At 50.0% G+C, this 18,619-nt stretch overlaps 1 protein-coding gene across 1 annotated transcript in view; it reads left to right on the forward strand.

Annotated features, from left to right (window-relative positions):
- The window catches only part of LOC135574386 (GDNF family receptor alpha-4-like), a 780,873-nt gene that overhangs the window by 657,692 nt on the left and 104,562 nt on the right, over positions 1–18,619 (forward strand). The gene's annotated exons all lie outside the window — the stretch shown is intronic.

Here is an 18,619-nt window from a genome sequence, read left to right on the forward strand (position 1 = left end):
TTAGGCCATTCTGGAGGGTGGAGACTGACACTGGGCTGTACCATTATGCCATTCTGGAGGGTGGAGACTGACACTGGGCTGTACCATTATGCCATTCTGGAGGGTGGAGACTGACACTGGGCTGTACCATTAGGCCATTCTGGAGGGTGGAGATTCTGACACTGGGCTGTAACATTAGGCCATTCTGGAGGGTGGAGACTGACACTGGGCTGTACCATTAGGCCATTCTGGAGGGTGGGGACTGACACTGGGCTGTACCATTAGGCCATTCTGGAGGGTGGAGACTGACACTGGGCTGTACCATTAGGCCATTCTGGAGGGTGGAGACTGACACTGGGCTGTACCATTAGGCCATTCTGGAGGGTGGAGACTGACACTGGGCTGTACCATTAGGCCATTCTGGAGGGTGGGGCTGTACCATTAGACTGGAGGGTGACACTGGTGAGTTCTGTAGGGTTCTGGAGGCTGTACCATTAGGCCATTCTGGAGGGTGGAGACTGACACTGGGCTGTACCATTATGCCATTCTGGAGGGTGGAGACTGACACTGGGCTGTACCATTATGCCATTCTGGAGGGTGGAGACTGACACTGGGCTGTACCATTAGGCCATTCTGGAGGGTGGAGACTGACACTGGGCTGTACCATTAGGCCATTCTGGAGGGTGGAGACTGACACTGGGCTGTACCATTATGCCATTCTGGAGGGTGGAGACTGACACTGGGCTGTACCATTAGGCCATTCTGGAGGGTGGAGACTGACACTGGGCTGTACCATTAGGCCATTCTGGAGGGTGGGGACGGACACTGGGCTGTACCATTAGGCCATTCTGGAGGGTGGAGACTGACACTGGGCTGTACCATTAGGCCATTCTGGAGGGTGGAGACTGACACTGGGCTGTACCATTAGGCCATTCTGGAGGGTGGAGACTGACACTGGGCTGTACCATTAGGCCATTCTGGAGGGTGGGGACTGACACTGGGCTGTACCATTAGGCCATTCTGGAGGGTGGAGACTGACACTGGGCTGTACCATTAGGCCATTCTGGAGGGTGGAGACTGACACTGGGCTGTACCATTAGGCCATTCTGGAGGGTGGAGACTGACACTGGGCTGTACCATTAGGCCATTCTGGAGGGTGGAGACTGACACTGGGCTGTACCATTAGGCCATTCTGGAGGGGGACACAAGTCATTTTTCCAACAATTGTTTACAGACTGATTATATCACTTATAATTCACTGTATCACAATTCAAGTGGGTCAGAAGTTTACATACACTAAGTTAACTGTGCCTTTAAACAGCTTGGAAAATTCCAGAAAATGATGTCATGGCTTTAGAAGCTTCTGATAGGCTAATTGACATCATTGGAGTCAATTGGAGGTGTACCTGTGGATGTATTTCAAGGCCTAGCTTCAAACTCAGTGCCTCTGTGCTTGATATCATGGGGAAATCAAAATAAATCAGCCACAGTACGTATACACAAACATTCACAGGACATGTATCTATTTTCCTACATCAGAGATGCAGGTGACATTTCCACCTGGATGACAGCACATAATCAGCAAGACAGAGATGCTCTTCATCTGAGGGAATACCTGCTCAGATGTTAGATAATCCCAGATGATCACTTCAAAGCACACAGTGCTGGAATCCCTGCATTCTCAGATTCCCCTCTGTTATTGTAATCAATCAAGTGTTTACTAACATTTATGTTCAGCTTCAATGCCATACAACACTCCTTCCGTGGCCTCCAACTGCTCTTAAAAATCTAGTAAAACTAAATGCATGCTCTTCAACCGACTGCTGCCCGCACCTGTCCACCTGTCCAGCATCACTACTCTGGACGGTTCTGACTTAGAATATGTGAACAACTACAAATACCTAGGTGTCTGGTTAGACTGTAAACTCTCCTTCCAGACTCAAATTTAGCATCTCCAATCCAAAATTAAATCTAGAATTAGCTTCCTATTTCGCAACAAAGCATCCTTCACTCATGCTGCCAAACATACCCTCGTAAAACTGACTATCATACCGATCCTTGACTTCGGTGATGTCATTTACAAAATAAACTCCAACACTCTACTCAGCAAATTGGATGCAGTCTATCACAGTGCCATCTGTTTTGTCACCAAAGCCCCATATACCACCCACCACTGCGACCTGCTCTCGTTGGCTGGCCCTCACTTCATACTCGTCGCCAAACCCACTGGCTCCATGTCATCTACAAGTCTTTACTAGGTAAAGCCCCGCCTTATTTCAGCTCACTGGTAATCATAGCAGCACCCACCCGTAGCGCGTGCTCCAGCAGGTATATTTCACTAGTCATCCCCAAAGCCAACACCTCCTTTGGCCGCCTTTCATTCAAGTTCTCTGCTGCCAATGACTGGAACGAATTGCAAAAATCACTGAAGCTGGAGACTCACATCTCCCTCTCTAACTTTAAGTATCAGCTGTCAGAGAAGCTTACCGATCACTGTACCTGTACATAGCCCATCTGTAAATGGCATACCCAACTACCTCATCCCCATATTGTTTTTTTTGTTGCTCTTTTGCATTATTTTGCCTCTATGGTCTATTTATTGCCTTACCTCCCTACTCTTACTACAGTTGCACACACTGTACATAGATTATCCTATTGTGTTATTGAATGTACGTTTGTTTACTCCATGTGTAACTCTGTTGTTGTTTTTGTCGCACTGCTTTGCTTTATCTTGGCCAGGTCACAATTGTAAATGAGAACTTATTCTCAACTGGCCAACCTGGTTAAATAAAGGTGAAATGAAAAACCTAAAATAATTAGGCTATTAAAACAAGCTTAGCGTCCCCTAGCCTTATGGACGCCTATCAATCTACTATCCTCCATAGTAGAAATGCTTACATATTCTATTAGTCAGTTTGTTGAGAAACGTCTAGCTCAAACAGACTCTGGGACAGATGTGGGAGGATAGATCCCACATGTATACAACCAGAGGCCTAGGCTGCATAAAAACATGTATACAACCAGTAGGCCTAGGCTGCATAAAAACATGTCTACAACCAGTAGGCCTAGGCTGCATAAAAACATGTCTACAACCAGTAGGCCTAGGCTGCATAAAAACATGTATACAACCAGTAGGCCTAGGCTGCATAAAAACATGTATACAACCAGTAGGCCTAGGCTGCATAAAAACATGTCTACAACCAGTAGGCCTAGGCTACATAAAAACATGTCTACAACCAGTAGGCCTAGGCTGCATAAAAACATGTATACAACCAGTAGGCCTAGGCTGCATAAAAACATGTGTATTGAGTCTGAGAGGATAGATCCCACATGTATACAACCAGTAGGCCTAGGCTGCATAAAAACATGTATACAACCAGTAGGCCTAGGCTACATAAAAACATGTCTACAACCAGTAGGCCTAGGCTGCATAAAAACATGTCTACAACCAGTAGGCCTAGGCTGCATAAAAACATGTATACAACCAGTAGGCCTAGGCTGCATAAAAACATGTATACAACCAGTAGGCCTAGGCTGCATAAAAACATGTATACAACCAGTAGGCCTAGGCTGCATAAAAACATGTCTACAACCAGTAGGCCTAGGCTGCATAAAAACATGTATACAACCAGTAGGCCTAGGCTACATAAAAACATGTATACAACCAGTAGGCCTAGGCTGCATAAAAACATGTCTACAACCAGTAGGCCTAGGCTGCATAAAAACATGTATACAACCAGTAGGCCTAGGCTGCATAAAAACATGTATACAACCAGTAGGCCTAGGCTACATAAAAACATGTCTACAACCAGTACCAGGCTGCATAAAAACATGTATACAACCAGTAGGCCTAGGCTACATAAAAACATGTCTACAACCAGTAGGCCTAGGCTGCATAAAAACATGTATACAACCAGTAGGCCTAGGCTGCATAAAAACATGTATACAACCAGTAGGCCTAGGCTGCATAAAAACATGTATACAACCAGTAGGCCTAGGCTGCATAAAAACATGTATACAACCAGTAGGCCTAGGCTACATAAAAACATGTCTACAACCAGTAGGCCTAGGCTGCATAAAAACATGTCTACAACCAGTAGGCCTAGGCTGCATAAAAACATGTATACAACCAGTAGGCCTAGGCTGCATAAAAACATGTATACAACCAGTAGGCCTAGGCTGCATAAAAACATGTCTACAACCAGTAGGCCTAGGCTGCATAAAAACATGTCTACAACCAGTAGGCCTAGGCTGCATAAAAACATGTATACAACCAGCTAGGCTGCATAAAAACATGTCTACAACCAGTAGGCCTAGGCTGCATAAAAACATGTCTACAACCAGTAGGCCTAGGCTGCATAAAAACATGTCTACAACCAGTAGGCCTAGGCTGCATAAAAACATGTCTACAACCAGTAGGCCTAGGCTGCATAAAAACATGTATACAACCAGTAGGCCTAGGCTGCATAAAAACATGTGTATTGAGTCTGAACCAGTAGGCCAGTAGGCTGCATAAAAACATGTATACAACCAGTAGGCCTAGGCTGCATAAAACATGTATACAACCAGTAGGCCTAGGCTGCATAAAAACATGTCTACAACCAGTAGGCCTAGGCTGCATAAAAACATGTATACAACCAGTAGGCCTAGGCTGCATAAAAACATGTATACAACCAGTAGGCCTAGGCTACATAAAAACATGTATACAACCAGTAGGCCTAGGCTACATAAAAACATGTCTACAACCAGTAGGCATAGGCTGCATAAAAACATGTCTACAACCAGTAGGCCTAGGCTGCATAAAAACATGTCTACAACCAGTAGTCCTAGGCTGCATAAAAACATGTATACAACCAGTAGGCCTAGGCTACATAAAAACATGTATACAACCAGTAGGCCTAGGCTACATAAAAACATGTCTACAACCAGTAGGCCTAGGCTGCATAAAAACATGTCTACAACCAGTAGGCCTAGGCTGCATAAAAACATGTCTACAACCAGTAGGCCTAGGCTGCATAAAAACATGTATACAACCAGTAGGCCTAGGCTGCATAAAAACATGTGTATTGAGTCTGAGAGGATAGATCCCACATGTATACAACCAGTAGGCCTAGGCTACATAAAAACATGTATACAACCAGTAGGCCTAGGCTGCATAAAAACATGTATACAACCAGTAGGCCTAGGCTGCATAAAAACATGTCTACAACCAGTAGGCCTAGGCTGCATAAAAACATGTATACAACCAGTAGGCCTAGGCTGCATAAAACATGTATACAACCAGTAGGCCTAGGCTACATAAAAACATGTATACAACCAGTAGGCCTAGGCTACATAAAAACATGTCTACAACCAGTAGGCATAGGCTGCATAAAAACATGTCTACAACCAGTAGGCCTAGGCTGCATAAAAACATGTCTACAACCAGTAGGCCTAGGCTGCATAAAAACATGTATACAACCAGTAGGCCAGTACATAAAAACATGCAACCAGTAGGCTACATAAAAACATGTCTACAACCAGTAGGCCTAGGCTGCATAAAAACATGTCTACAACCAGTAGGCCTAGGCTGCATAAAAACATGTCTACAACCAGTAGGCCTAGGCTGCATAAAAACATGTATACAACCAGTAGGCCTAGGCTGCATAAAAACATGTATACAACCAGTAGGCCTAGGCTGCATAAAAACATGTCTACAACCAGTAGGCCTAGGCTGCATAAAAACATGTCTACAACCAGTAGGCCTAGGCTGCATAAAAACATGTCTACAACCAGTAGGCCTAGGCTGCATAAAAACATGTATACAACCAGTAGGCCTAGGCTGCATAAAAACATGTATACAACCAGTAGGCCTAGGCTGCATAAAAACATGTATACAACCAGTAGGCCTAGGCTGCATAAAAACATGTCTACAACCAGTAGGCCTAGGCTGCATAAAAACATGTATACAACCAGGCTGGCATAAAAACATGTCTACAACCAGTAGGCCTAGGCTGCATAAAAAAACATGTATACAACCAGTAGGCCTAGGCTGCATAAAAACATGTCTACAACCAGTAGGCCTAGGCTGCATAAAAACATGTCTACAACCAGTAGGCCTAGGCTGCATAAAAACATGTCTACAACCAGTAGGCCTAGGCTGCATAAAAACATGTATACAACCAGTAGGCCTAGGCTGCATAAAAACATGTCTACAACCAGTAGGCCTAGGCTGCATAAAAACATGTCTACAACCAGTAGGCCTAGGCTGCATAAAAACATGTCTACAACCAGTAGGCCTAGGCTGCATAAAAACATGTCTACAACCAGTAGGCCTAGGCTGCATAAAAACATGTTACAACCAGTAGGCCTAGGCTGCATAAAAACATGTCTACAAAGTAGGCCTAGGCTGCAATAAAAACATGTGAACAACCAGTAGGCCTAGGCTACATAGTTTAAATGGATATGGAAGTCTGCATGTATACAACCAGTAGGCCTAGGCTAAATAAAAACATGTCTACAACCAGTAGGCCTAGGCTGCATAAAAACATGTATACAACCAGTAGGCCTAGGCTGCATAAAAACATGTCTACAACCAGTAGGCCTAGGCTACATAAAAACATGTATACAACCAGTAGGCCTAGGCTACATAAAAACATAAAGCAATGAGTCTGATGCAACAGATCAGAACATTAAAATGTTGATCAACTTATTTCATAACATTATTAGGATTCACACAAATGTGGATTTGTCTTCCGGACAATGAAAGGAAGTTGAAAACCACTAGAAAGAAATAGGCTACTAGTTTAAATGGATATGGAAGTCTATAAAACAATAGGCTACTAGTTTAAATGGATACAGAAGTCTATAAAACAATAGGCTACTAGTTTAAATGGATACAGAAGTCTATAAAACAATAGGCTACAAGTTTAAATGGCATACAGATTCTGGCTACTAGTTTAAATGGATAGGGTCAGATTCTGGCTACTAGTTTAAATGGATAGGGTCAGATTCTGGCTACTAGTTTAAATGGATAGGGTCAGATTCTGGCTACTGGTTTAAATGGATAGGGTCAGATTCTGGCTACTAGTTTAAATGGATAGGGTCAGATTCTGGCTACTAGTTTAAATGGATAGGGTCAGATTCTGGCTACTAGTTTAAATGGATAGGGTCAGATTCTGGCTACTGCTTACTGGATTCAGATTCTGGCTTTTTAAATGGATAGGGTCAGATTCTGGATACTGGTTTAAATGGATAGGGTCAGATTCTGGCTACTAGTTTAAATGGATAGGGTCAGATTCTGGCTACTGGTTTAAATGGATAGGGTCAGATTCTGGCTACTGGTTTAAATGGATAGGGTCAGATTCTGGCTACTGGTTTAAATGGATAGGGTCAGATTCTGGCTACTAGTTTAAATGGATATGGTATGATTCTGGCTACTAGTTTAAATGGATAGGGTCAGATTCTGGCTACTAGTTTAAATGGTTAGGGTCAGATTCTGGCTACTAGTTTAAATGGATAGGGTCAGATTCTGGCTACTAGTTTAAATGGATAGGGTCAGATTCTGGCTACTAGTTTAAATGGATAGGGTCAGATTCTGGCTACTAGTTTAAATGGATAGGGTCAGATTCTGGCTACTGGTTTAAATGGATAGGGTCAGATTCTGGCTACTAGTTTAAATGGATAGGGTCAGATTCTGGCTACTAGTTTAAATGGATAGGGTCAGATTCTGGCTACTAGTTTAAATGGATAGGGTCAGATTCTGGCTACTAGTTTAAATGGATAGGGTCAGATTCTGGCTACTAGTTTAAATGGATAGGGTCAGATTCTGGCTACTGGTTTAAATGGATAGGGTCAGATTCTGGCTACTGGTTTAAATGGATAGGGTCAGATTCTGGCTACTGGTTTAAATGGATAGGGTCAGATTCTGGCTACTGGTTTAAATGGATAGGGTCAGATTCTGGCTACTGGTTTAAATGGATAGGGTCAGATTCTGGCTACTAGTTTAAATGGATAGGGTCAGATTCTGGCTACTAGTTTAAATGGATAGGGTCAGATTCTGGCTACTAGTTTAAATGGATAGGGTCAGATTCTGGCTACTAGTTTAAATGGATAGGGTCAGATTCTGGCTACTAGTTTAAATGGATAGGGTCAGATTCTGGCTACTAGTTTAAATGGATAGGGTCAGATTCTGGCTACTAGTTTAAATGGATAGGGTCAGATTCTGGCTACTAGTTTAAATGGATAGGGTCAGATTCTGGCTACTAGTTTAAATGGATTAGGGTCAGATTCTGGCTACTAGTTTAAATGGATAGGGTCAGATTCTGGCTACTAGTTTAAATGGATAGGGTCAGATTCTGGCTACTAGTTTAAATGGATAGGGTCAGATTCTGGCTACTAGTTTAAATGGATAGGGTCAGATTCTGGCTACTAGTTTAAATGGATAGGGTCAGATTCTGGCTACTAGTTTAAATGGATAGGGTCAGATTCTGGCTACTAGTTTAAATGGATAGGGTCAGATTCTGGCTACTAGTTTAAATGGATAGGGTCAGATTCTGGCTACTAGTTTAAATGGATAGGGTCAGATTCTGGCTACTAGTTTAAATGGATAGGGTCAGATTCTGGCTACTAGTTTAAATGGATAGGGTCAGATTCTGGCTACTAGTTTAAATGGATAGGGTCAGATTCTGGCTACTGGTTTAAATGGATAGGGTCAGATTCTGGCTACTGGTTTAAATGGATAGGGTCAGATTCTGGCTACTAGTTTAAATGGATAGGGTCAGATTCTGGCTACTAGTTTAAATGGATAGGGTCAGATTCTGGCTACTAGTTTAAATGGATAGGGTCAGATTCTGGCTACTAGTTTAAATGGATAGGGTCAGATTCTGGCTACTAGTTTAAATGGATAGGGTCAGATTCTGGCTACTAGTTTAAATGGATAGGGTCAGATTCTGGCTACTAGTTTAAATGGATAGGGTCAGATTCTGGCTACTAGTTTAAATGGATAGGGTCAGATTCTGGCTACTGGTTTAAATGGATAGGGTCAGATTCTGGCTACTGGTTTAAATGGATAGGGTCAGATTCTGGCTACTAGTTTAAATGGATAGGGTCAGATTCTGGCTACTAGTTTAAATGGATAGGGTCAGATTCTGGCTACTAGTTTAAATGGATAGGGTCAGATTCTGGCTACTAGTTTAAATGGATAGGGTCAGATTCTGGCTACTAGTTTAAATGGATAGGGTCAGATTCTGGCTACTAGTTTAAATGGATAGGGTCAGATTCTGGCTACTAGTTTAAATGGATAGGGTCAGATTCTGGCTACTAGTTTAAATGGATAGGGTCAGATTCTGGCTACTAGTTTAAATGGATATGGTATGATTCTGGCTACTAGTTTAAATGGATAGGGTCAGATTCTGGCTACTAGTTTAAATGGTTAGGGTCAGATTCTGGCTACTAGTTTAAATGGATAGGGTCAGATTCTGGCTACTAGTTTAAATGGATAGGGTCAGATTCTGGCTACTAGTTTAAATGGATAGGGTCAGATTCTGGCTACTAGTTTAAATGGTTAGGGTCAGATTCTGGCTACTAGTTTAAATGGTTAGGGTCAGATTCTGGCTACTAGTTTAAATGGATAGGGTCAGATTCTGGCTACTAGTTTAAATGGATAGGGTCAGATTCTGGCTACTAGTTTAAATGGATAGGGTCAGATTCTGGCTACTAGTTTAAATGGATAGGGTCAGATTCTGGCTACTAGTTTAAATGGTTAGGGTCAGATTCTGGTTACTAGTTTAAATGGATAGGGTCCGATTCTGGCTACTAGTTTAAATGGTTAGGGTCAGATTCTGGCTACTTTGAAGCAAGGTAAAACGTGCCACATAATATGCAGTAAAACATTCAGGTTTCAAACCATTAAAGCACCTATAAGTTTACAAAATGCACACTGCCTCCAGCTGGTGAAACCTGCCTTCTGTTGCCTATGCATTTGAATGGTGAATGGGAAGCGTGCATCAATTACCCGTTGAGAAATAAAACAAGCAATTATTTTTTAAATCGTGGCCATAAAACAATTAACACGAGATAGCATTTAGAATTGAGAAATGATTGGTCTTCTGTCTGACAGATGTTCCACTCCGAGGCACTGTATCTGTATGCCGTACACGTGTGGTAAAATAGATAAATATACACACGCGCCAATTTAATTCCACTAAATTATGCAAATGACCAATAAGCATGACCAGCCAAATGTGTTTCCATCCACTGGTATGTTATTAATTAATAGGCTAAAATTATTTAATTCATAATGGGATTATTTTTTTTTCGTCTCAATGGTGCCAATTTATCATCAGATTTTCAACAACAAAAAATTCAGCCAACTATTAAGTACTGATGAACCCCTGGTCTTATGGTATCTGGGGGTATGCAGAATATAATCCCTGGTCTTGCAGTACGCAGAATGGAACCCCTTGTCTTATGGTATGCAGAATGGAACCCCTGGTCTTATGGTATGCAGAATATAATCCCTGGTCTTGCAGTACGCAGAATGGAACCCCTTGTCTTATGGTATGCAGAATGGAACCCCTGGTCTTATGGTATGCAGAATGGAACCCCTGGTCTTATGGTATGCAGAATGGAACCCCTGGTCTTATGGTATGCAGAATGGAACCCTGGTCTTATGGTATGCAGAATGGAACCCTGGTCTTATGGTATGCAGAATGGAACCCTGGTCTTATGGTATGCAGAATGGAACCCTGGTCTTATGGTATGCAGAATGGAACCCTGGTCTTACGGTATGCAGAATGGAACCCTGGTCTTATGGTATGCAGAATGGAACCCCTGGTCTTATGGTATGCAGAATGGAACCCTGGTCTTACGGTATGCAGAATGGAACCCCTGGTCTTATGGTATGCAGAATGGAACCCTGGTTTAACGGTATCGGGGGAGACGCAGAATGGAACCCTGGTTTAACGGTATGCAGAATGGAACCCTGGTTTAACGGTATCGGGGACACGCAGAATGGAACCCTGGTTTAACGGTATCGGGGACACGCAGAATGGAACCCTGGTTTAACGGTATCGGGGGACACGCAGAATGGAACCCTGGTTTAACGGTATCGGGGGACACGCAGAATGGAACCCTGGTTTAACGGTATGCAGAATGGAACCCTGGTTTAACGGTATCAGTAAGGCTGAGCGCCGACACAGTGTAACAGAGTCAAAACAACTGGGCAGTACAGACACATTGGGCTGTACCATTAGACCAAGGGGGAGACCAAGGCAGAGTCAAAACAACTGGGCAGTACAGACACATTGGGCTGTACCATTAGACCAAGGGGGAGACCAAGGCAGAGTCAAAACAACTGGGCAGTACAGACACATTGGGCTGTACCATTACACCAAGGGGGAGACCAAGGCAGAGTCAAAACAACTGGGCAGTACAGACACATTGGGCTGTACCATTAGACCAAGGGGGAGACCAAGGCAGAGTCAAAACAACTGGGCAGTACAGACACATTGGGCTGTACCATTACACCAAGGGGGAGACCAAGGCAGAGTCAAAACAACTGGGCAGTACAGACACATTGGGCTGTACCATTACACCAAGGGGGAGACCAAGGCAGAGTCAAAACAACTGGGCAGTACAGACACATTGGGCTGTACCATTAGACCAAGGGGGAGACCAAGGCAGAGTCAAAACAACTGGGCAGTACAGACACATTGGGCTGTACCATTAGACCAAGGGGGAGACCAAGGCAGAGTCAAAACAACTGGGCAGTACAGACACATTGGGCTGTACCATTACACCAAGGGGGAGACCAAGGCAGAGTCAAAACAACTGGGCAGTACAGACACATTGGGCTGTACCATTACACCAAGGGGGAGACCAAGGCAGAGTCAAAACAACTGGGCAGTAGAGACACATTGGGCTGTACCATTACACCAAGGGGGAGACCAAGGCAGACTCAAAACAACTGGGCAGTACAGACACATTGGGCTGTACCATAGAACACTGTCTGGCTACTGTTACTAGGGCGGCACTACTGTTACTAGGGCGGCGCTACTGTTACTAGGGCGGCGCTACTGTTACTAGGGCGGCTTCTACAGTTCCTGTCATATCAAACATCTGTACGGGGGGTCGTGGTAACTAGCTGGTGAAGGGTGGGGTCGTGGTAACTAGCTGGTGAAGGGTGGGGGGTCGTGGTAACTAGCTGGTGAAGGGGGTCGTGGTAACTAGCTGGTGAAGGGTGGGGGGTCATGGTAACTAGCTGGAGCAGGGGGGACGTGGTAACTAGCTGGTGAAGGGTGGGGTCATGGTAACTAGCTGGTGAAGGGGGGGGGGTCGTGGTAACTAGCTGGTGAAGGGGGGGTCGTGGTAACTAGCTGGTGAAGGGGGGGGGTCGTGGTAACTAGCTGGTGAAGGGTGGGGGTGGTAACTAGCTGGAGCAGGGGGGACATGGTAACTAGCTGGTGAAGGGTGGGGGTCGTGGTAACTAGCTGGTGAAGGGTGGGGGGTCGTGGTAACTAGCTGGTGAAGGGGAGGGGTCGTGGTAACTAGCTGGTGAAGGGGGGTCGTGGTAACTAGCTGGTGAAGGGGGGTGTCGTGGTAACTAGCTGGAGCAGGGGGACGTGGTAACTAGCTGGTGAAGGGTGGGGGGACGTGGTAACTAGCTGGTGAAGGGTGGGGCAGGGGTTCGTGGTAATTAGCTGGTGAAGGGTGGGGGGTGGTCGTGGTAACTAGCTGGTGAAGGGGGTCGTGGTAACTAGCTGGTGAAGGGGGGAGGTCGTGGTAACTAGCTGGAGCAGGGGGGGGCGTGGTAACTAGCTGGTAAGGGTGGGGGTCATGGTAACTAGCTGGTGAAGGGTGGGGGTTTCGTGGTAACTAGCTGGTGAAGGGGGGTGGGGGGGTGGTCGTGGTAACTAGCTGGTGAAGGGTGGGGGGACGTGGTAACTAGCTGGTGCTGGGGAGTGGTAACTAGCTGGAGCAGGGGGGACGTGGTAACTAGCTGGAGCAGGGAGGGGGGGGTGACGTGGTAACTAGCTGGAGCAGGGGAGGAGGGGGACGTGGTAACTAGCTGGAGCAGGGAGGGGCGTGGTAACTAGCTGGAGCAGGGGGGGGCGTGGTAACTAGCTGGTGAAGGGGGGGGGTCGTGGTAACTAGCTGGAGCAGGGAGGGGGCGTGGTAACTAGCTGGTGAAGGGGGCGTGGTAACTAGCTGGAGCAGGGGGTGGGTCGTGGTAACTAGCTGGAGCAGGGAGGGGGGACGTGGTAACTAGCTGGAGCAGGGAGGGGGCGTGGTAACTAGCTGGAGCAGGGAGGGGGGGACGTGGTAACTAGCTGGAGCAGGGAGGGGGGTCGTGGTAACTAGCTGGAGCAGGGAGGGGGTGGTCGTGGTAACTAGCTGGTGAAGGGGGGAGTCGTGGTAACTAGCTGGTGAAGGGTGGGGGGGTCGTGGTAACTAGCTGGAGCAGGGGGCGTGGTAACTAGCTGGTGAAGGGTGGGGGTGGTAACTAGCTGGTGAAGGGTGGGGGTCGTGGTAACTAGCTGGTGAAGGGTGGGGGTCGTGGTAACTAGCTGGTGAAGGGAGGGAGGGGGGTCGTGGTAACTAGCTGGTGAAGGGGGGGGTGGTAACTAGCTGGAGCAGGGGGCGTGGTAACTAGCTGGTGAAGGGTGGGGGTCGTGGTAACTAGCTGGTGAAGGGTGGGGGGTCGTGGTAACTAGCTGGTGAAGGGTGGGGGGAGGGGGTCGTGGTAACTAGCTGGTGAAGGGTGGGGGTCGGGTAACTAGCTGGTGAAGGGTGGGGGGTCGTGGTAACTAGCTGGAGCAGGGGGTGGTAACTAGCTGGTGAAGGGTGGGGGTCGTGGTAACTAGCTGGTGAAGGGTGGGGTTCGTGGTAACTAGCTGGTGAAGGGTGGGGGGTGGTGGCGTGGTAACTAGCTGGTGAAGGGTGGGGGTTCGTGGTAACTAGCTGGTGAAGGGTGGGGGGGGGCGTGGTAACTAGCTGGTGCAGGGGGGCGTGGTAACTAGCTGGTGAGCAGGGGGGGACGTGGTAACTAGCTGGAGCAGGGAGGGGGGGACGTGGTAACTAGCTGGTGCAGGGTGGGGGGACGTGGTAACTAGCTGGAGCAGGGGGGGCGTGGTAACTAGCTGGTGAGGGGGGGGGGTAAGGGGGCTGGTGGTAACTAGCTGGTGAAGGGTGGGGGTCAGGTAACTAGCTGGTGAAGGGTGGGGGTCGTGGTAACTAGCTGGTGAAGGGGGGGGGGTCGTGGTAACTAGCTGGTGAAGGGGGGGGGTCGTGGTAACTAGCTGGTGAAGGGTGGGGGTCGGTCATGGTAACTAGCTGGTGAAGGGTGGGGGTCGTGGTAACTAGCTGGCAGGGGTGGTAACTAGCTGGTGAAGGGTGGGGGTCGTGGTAACTAGCTGGTGAAGGGGAGGGGGGTCGTGGTAACTAGCTGGAGCAGGGGGCGTGGTAACTAGCTGGTGAAGGGGGTGTGGTAACTAGCTGGCTGGAGCAGGGTGGGGGGTTGTGGTAACTAGCTGGTGAAGGGTGGGGGTCGTGGTAACTAGCTGGTGAAGGGGGGGTGGTAACTAGCTGGTGAAGGGGGGTCGTGGTAACTAGCTGGTGAAGGGGGGGGTCGTGGTAACTAGCTGGTGAACTAGCTGGTGAAGGGTGGGGGGGGTCGTGGTAACTAGCTGGTGAAGGGGGAGGGTCGTGGTAACTAGCTGGTGAAGGGGGTCGTGGTAACTAGCTGGTGAAGGGTGGGGGGGTCGTGGTAACTAGCTGGTGAAGGGTGGGGGGTCGTGGTAACTAGCTGGTGAAGGGGGGGTGGTAACTAGCTGGAGCAACTAGCTGGTGAAGGGTGGGGGGTGGGTAACTAGCTGGTGAAGGGTGGGGGTTCGTGGTAACTAGCTGGTGAAGGGTGGGGGGGGTCGTGGTAACTAGCTGGTGAAGGGTGGGGGTGGTCGTGGTAACTAGCTGGTGAAGGGTGGGGGGTGGTCGTGGTAACTAGCTGGTGAAGGGTGGGGGGGGTGGTCGTGGTAACTAGCTGGTGAAGGGTGGGGGGTCGTGGTAACTAGCTGGAGCAGGGGGGACGTGGTAACTAGCTGGTGAAGGGTGGGGGTCGTGGTAACTAGCTGGTGAAGGGGGGGTCATGGTAACTAGCTGGTGAAGGGGTCGTGGTAACTAGCTGGAGCAGGGGGGTGGTCATGGTAACTAGCTGGTGAAGGGTGGGGGTGGGGGTCGTGGTAATTAGCTGGTGAAGGGTGGGGGGTGGTCGTGGTAACTAGCTGGTGAAGGGTGGGGGGTGGTCGTGGTAACTAGCTGGTGAAGGGTGGGGGGGATCGTGGTAACTAGCTGGAGCAGGGGGATGTGGTAACTAGCTGGTGAAGGGTGGGGGTCGTGGTAACTAGCTGGAGCAGGGGGACGTGGTAACTAGCTGGTGAAGGGTGGGGGGTAACTAGCTGGTGCACGTGGTAACTAGCTGGAGCAGGGGGCGGGCGTGGTAACTAGCTGGTGCAGGGGGGCGTGGTAACTAGCTGGAGCGGGGGGGGGCGTGGTAACTAGCTGGAGCAGGGAGGGGGGCGTGGTAACTAGCTGGAGCAGCGAGGGGGGACGTGGTAACTAGCTGGAGCAGGGGGGGGGCGTGGTAACTAGCTGGTGAAGGGTGGGGGGGTGGTAACTAGCTGGTGCAGGGGGGGGACGTGGTAACTAGCTGGTGAAGGGTGGGGGGGGTCGTGGTAACTAGCTGGTGAAGGGTGGGGGTCGTGGTAACTAGCTGGTGAAGGGGTCGTGGTAACTAGCTGGAGCAGGGGGTCGTGGTAACTAGCTGGAGCAGGGGGCCGTGGTAAGCTGGAGCAGGGGGGGGGAGCGTGGTAACTAGCTGGTGAAGGGGCGTGGTAACTAGCTGGTGAAGGGTGGGGGGGAGCGTGGTAACTAGCTGGTGAAGGGTGGGGGTCGTGGTAACTAGCTGGAGCAGGGGGGGGGGGGTGGTAACTAGCTGGAGCAGGGAGGGTGGGACGTGGTAACTAGCTGGAGCAGGGAGGGGGACGTGGTAACTAGCTGGAGCAGGGAGGGGGGCGTGGTAACTAGCTGGAGCAGGGGGTGGTAAGGCTGGAGCAGGGGGGGGCGTGGTAACTAGCTGGAGCAGGGAGGGGGTCGTGGTAACTAGCTGGTGAAGGGTGGGGGTCGTGGTAACTAGCTGGTGAAGGGTGGGGGTCGTGGTAACTAGCTGGTGAAGGGGAGGGGGGTCGTGGTAACTAGCTGGTGAAGGGGGGGGGCGTGGTAACTAGCTGGTGAAGGGGGTCGTGGTAACTAGCTGGTGAAGGGTGGGGGGGTCGTGGTAACTAGCTGGAGAAGGGGGTCGTGGTAACTAGCTGGTGAAGGGTGGGGGGTCGTGGTAACTAGCTGGTGAAGGGGGGGGGGTCGTGGTAACTAGCTGGTGAAGGGGGGGGGTCATGGTAACTAGCTGGTGAAGGGTGGGGGTCGTGGTAACTAGCTGGAGCAGGGGGGGTGTGTAACTAGCTGGTGAAGGGTGGGGGGTCGTGGTAACTAGCTGGTGAAGGGGGAGGGGGTCGTGGTAACTAGCTGGTGAAGGGGGTCGTGGTAACTAGCTGGTGAAGGGGGGGGGTCGTGGTAACTAGCTGGAGCAGGGGGGGGTCGTGGTAACTAGCTGGTGAAGGGTGGGGGTCGTGGTAACTAGCTGGTGAAGGGGGGGGGGTTCGTGGTAACTAGCTGGTGAAGGGTGGGGGGTGGTCGTGGTAACTAGCTGGTGAAGGGTGGGGGTGGTCGTGGTAACTAGCTGGTGAAGGGTGGGGGTCGTGGTAACTAGCTGGTGAAGGGTGGGGGGGGTCGTGGTAACTAGCTGGTGAAGGGTGGGTCGTGGTAACTAGCTGGTGAAGGGTGGGGGGGAGTCGTGGTAACTAGCTGGAGCAGGGGGGACGTGGTAACTAGCTGGTGAAGGGTGGGGGGTCGTGGTAACTAGCTGGTGAAGGGGGAGGGGGAGTCATGGTAACTAGCTGGTGAAGGGGGGGGTAACTAGCTGGAGCAGGGGGGGGTGGTCATGGTAACTAGCTGGTGAAGGGTGGGGGGGGGGTCGTGGTAACTAGCTGGTGAAGGGTGGGGGGTGGTCGTGGTAACTAGCTGGTGAAGGGTGGGGGTGAAGGGGGTCGTGGTAACTAGCTGGTGAAGGGTGGGGGATCGTGGTAACTAGCTGGAGCAGGGGGGGCGTGGTAACTAGCTGGTGAAGGGTGGGGGTCGTGGTAACTAGCTGGAGCAGGGGGGGGGACGTGGTAACTAGCTGGTGAAGGGTGGGGGCGTGGTAACTAGCTGGTGAAGGGGGGGGGTCGTGGTAACTAGCTGGAGCAGGGGGGTGGTCGTGGTAACTAGCTGGTGAAGGGTGGGGAGGGGGTCGTGGTAACTAGCTGGTGAAGGGTGGGGGGGGTGGTCGTGGTAACTAGCTGGTGAAGGGGGGTGGTAACTAGCTGGTGAAGGGTGGGGGTCGTGGTAACTAGCTGGAGCAGGGGGTCGTGGTAACTAGCTGGTGAAGGGTGGGGGGTCGTGGTAACTAGCTGGAGAAGGGGGGGTTTGTGGTAACTAGCTGGTGAAGGGTGGGGGGGTCGTGGTAACTAGCTGGTGAAGGGTGGGGGGTGGTCGTGGTAACTAGCTGGTGAAGAAGGTGGGGGTCGTGGTAACTAGCTGGTGAAGGGTGGGGGGGTCGTGGTAACTAGCTGGTGAAGGGTGGGGGTGGTCGTGGTAACTAGCTGGTGAAGGGTGGGGGGTCGTGGTAACTAGCTGGAGCAGGGGGGACGTGGTAACTAGCTGGTGAAGGGTGGGGGGTGGAGCGTGGTAACTAGCTGGTGCAAGGGGGGACGTGGTAACTAGCTGGTGAGGGGGGGCTGACGTGGTAACTAGCTGGAGCAGGGGGGGGTCGTGGTAACTAGCTGGTGAAGGGTGGGGGTGGGGGGTCGTGGTAACTAGCTGGTGAAGGGTGGGGGGTGTCGTGGTAACTAGCTGGTGAAGGGTGGGGGGTGGTCGTGGTAACTAGCTGGTGAAGGGTGGGATCGGGTAACTAGCTGGAGCAGGGGGGGGTGGGTCACTAGCTGGTGAAGGGTGGGGGAGCAGATCGTGGTAACTAGCTGGTGAAGGGGGGGGTGGTAACTAGCTGGTGAAGGGTGGGGGGGTCGTGGTAACTAGCTGGTGAAGGGGGGGTCATGGTAACTAGCTGGTGAAGGGGGGGGGGTCGTGGTAACTAGCTGGAGCAGGGGGGTGGTGGTCATGGTAACTAGCTGGTGAAGGGTGGGGGGGGGTGGTGGTAACTAGCTGGTGAAGGGTGGGGGGGGGTCGTGGTAACTAGCTGGTGAAGGGTGGGGGGGTGGTCGTGGTAACTAGCTGGTGAAGGGTGGGGGATCGTGGTAACTAGCTGGAGCAGGGGGACGTGGTAACTAGCTGGTGAAGGGTGGGGGTCGTGGTAACTAGCTGGAGCAGGGGGGGGGTGGTAACTAGCTGGTGAAGGGTGGGGGGTCGTGGTAACTAGCTGGTGAAGGGGGGGCGTGGTAACTAGCTGGTGAAGGGTGGGGGGGTCATGGTAACTAGCTGGTGAAGGGTGGGGGGGGGGGGCATGGTAACTAGCTGGTGAAGGGTGGGGGGTCATGGTAACTAGCTGGAGCAG

Source organism: Oncorhynchus nerka, linkage group LG12 (assembly GCF_034236695.1).
Source record: "Oncorhynchus nerka isolate Pitt River linkage group LG12, Oner_Uvic_2.0, whole genome shotgun sequence".
Taxonomy (NCBI): domain Eukaryota; kingdom Metazoa; phylum Chordata; class Actinopteri; order Salmoniformes; family Salmonidae; genus Oncorhynchus; species Oncorhynchus nerka.